Source organism: Bos grunniens, chromosome X (assembly GCF_055505025.1).
Source record: "Bos grunniens cultivar Pamir isolate PY7600 chromosome X, Bosgru_T2T1.0, whole genome shotgun sequence".
In the NCBI taxonomy this organism is placed as follows: Eukaryota; Metazoa; Chordata; class Mammalia; order Artiodactyla; family Bovidae; genus Bos; species Bos grunniens.
In genome coordinates this window covers 81,884,474-81,887,096 of record NC_141194.1, presented here as the reverse complement: position 1 = coordinate 81,887,096, position 2,623 = coordinate 81,884,474, and the positions used below count along the sequence as shown (strand labels likewise).

Sequence of the window (2,623 nt, the reverse complement as noted above, 5' to 3'; positions counted from 1 at the left end):
TTTGAGCGGAATCTGGCCTTTGAGACTAGTATACCTACTTTTCTACTTGTTGATGGGATCGCCTCTTGAAACTTAGAAGAGAATGTGGTCATATTAGCCTTTCTTTCTGAGGCTCACTGTATTGTGAGACTGGCTTCTGCAACAAGCGTGCCACACAACCTTCTTGAGATGGGTAGCTACTCAGTCTTTATCTTTAACTGCCGGTTAAATTTAACTCCCCAGATTAGTTAGATGGCCTCACACATCTACTTGCTTGAATGTGTGATTTTGTTGTTGTTATAACACAACTTGTATATTTAAAATGGACAAAAAAATTAGTATCATTTACACTATCTTAAGATAAACTTTGAATGGGAGCTTCCTTTCTAGTACTTTGAGGTCTACAAGACATATCTAGAAAATTTACTACTGTGGAAAATGAAGACTGCTTAAATTGAATGGAGGGAGTTCAAGAGGGCCTATGGTTTTTCTTTTTGATTAATTGCTATCACACTTTCCTTCAGGTAGCTGAGGGAGTTTCATATTTTCTTTAGACATCATTGGGGCTTCCTTGGTGGCTCAGATGGTAAAAAATTTGCTGGAAATGCAGGAGACCTGGGTCCGATCCCTGCGTCTGGAAGATCCCCTGGAGAAGGGAATGGCAACCCATTCCAGTATTCTTGCCTGGTGAATCCCATGCACAGAGGAGCCTACTGGGCTATAGTCCATGGGGTTGCAAAGTTGGACAAGACTGAGTGACTAACACTTTAGACATCATTAGATGCTGAAGCTCTTGCAGGAAAACTTTTATGCTATATGAATTCTGCCATTTTGCTAGCACTGATAGGGCTCTTGAGTCCACCACTCCATCAGAACTATTAACTCCATTCATATTAGTTTTTATTACAAATCTTACAAAAGTGTGTGCTTCTTGGTATTTAGGTTCACAGTCTATTTTAAGGGTGTATATTAATCATCGGGGCCCATGGTGGCTGCCATCTTGCATCGCTGTCACTCAAAGGCCAGCACCTAGATTGTGCTTTGGAATGATTCTTTTCATAGCAGCAAGTATCTGCTTGGCTCAGATCTGCTTGATCTCTTTGGTAGTTAGAGACTTGTGTCTGTTTCCTGTCCACCTTGTCCTATACTTTTTATTATGCTGGATCTCTTGGACTGAATTGCTGGCGCAGAGCTTTACCAGCCATGCTGTCATTTGGCATTTGCCCACATCAAATTCTTGTTACCTGCTTAGACTTTGGCTCTCTCTCTCTCTCTTTTTTTCCCATAAGCATTAGTATATATGCTCTCCAGGTTTTTATTTCTGTATCTACTCAGTTTCTGGCCCACTGCTCTTTATGGATAGCTATAAATTTCTCACTTATAACTCATTGCCTCCTTCAATTTTTAACCCATTAGTTGTTTTAGACTGAATTTTACATCTTGTGAAAACACTTAGTTCCAGTTCCTCACCCTCTCTCTGTGACACATAGTTACCCTGCATTGACAAAAAGCTATCAGGTGAGTTAGGAGTGGGCATGGGGTCAAGTGAATGATGGTTGTGGCCTGTCACATAGAATCAACACAATATCATCTTCCAAAGAAATTTGGGTCTTCTGAAGCCAGTCTGAGGCATTTAGACCAGAGTAGCAAGGCTGCAGGCTCCAGCAATCTCTTTTGGCTGGCTGAAGATATTATACTTAAATTTGAATCACATGTATCAACATGCATTCAAACCTAATCTTCCAATTAGGTTTAACATATAAGTACACTACCATGTATAAAATAGAGGTGAGATGGTGGTGAGGAGGAAGATCCAAGACAGAGGGGTATATGTATACTTATTCGCTGATTCACTTCATTCTACAGCAGAAACCAATACAACACTGTAAAACAATTATACTCCAATTTAAAAAAATAAAACATGTATTCAACTAGAAAAACAGAGATGGAACAGTGGAAGTAGGCTTATAGGTTTGTACTTAGAATGAGTCAGTAATTCTTTTAAAATATAGGGTTGTATACTATGGTGAAGTCACTTTACATTCATGCTTCTGTGTGTGTTCAAGATATAATTTAAGAGCAAAAGGGGACTTTAGGGATCATATAGCCCAATCTTCTAATTTTACAGATGAAGAAACCAAAACCTGGAGAGGTTAAGTGGCTTGTCCAAGGTCACATAGTTGGCTAGTAGTACAGCTAGGACTAGAAAGAACCCAGGTCATTTTACATGCATTCCTTTTTAGGCACTATTCTGTCTCTCCGCAGTTGCATTGTTTTCAAATTATGAGTGACTCAGCTCACTTCAAAGGGCATAGAACTAATTTCCTTCTTATTGAAATGAGGCAGTCACAGGGTTTCACACAAGAAAATTGAAAAATGATATATGTGACTTATTTCTTTGTTCCTTTCTGTTCTGTCTCTTGATCGATAGGCAAAGGAAGCTAAGAGAAATAGTTGGAAGCAAGACAAGGCAATCCAAACGCTTCCAAGGAGCAGAGGGCTCATACATTAGGGAAAGCAAACTAATATCTGCTCATTGTTGGAGTGAAAACAGGCAATCATATGTATCTGTCTCATTAAAGAGGTAGACCAAGGTTGTAACTATCAGGATCTCTGCTTCTAAATTGCTCAGAGCCTAGAAGAT

General features: G+C 39.4%; 1 pseudogene; it reads right to left on the bottom strand.

Annotated features, from left to right (window-relative positions):
- Positions 1-477: 477 nt before the first annotated feature.
- On the bottom strand, positions 478-943 carry LOC147340766 (ubiquitin-conjugating enzyme E2 variant 1 pseudogene; annotated as a pseudogene).
- Positions 944-2,623: the final 1,680 nt, after the last annotated feature.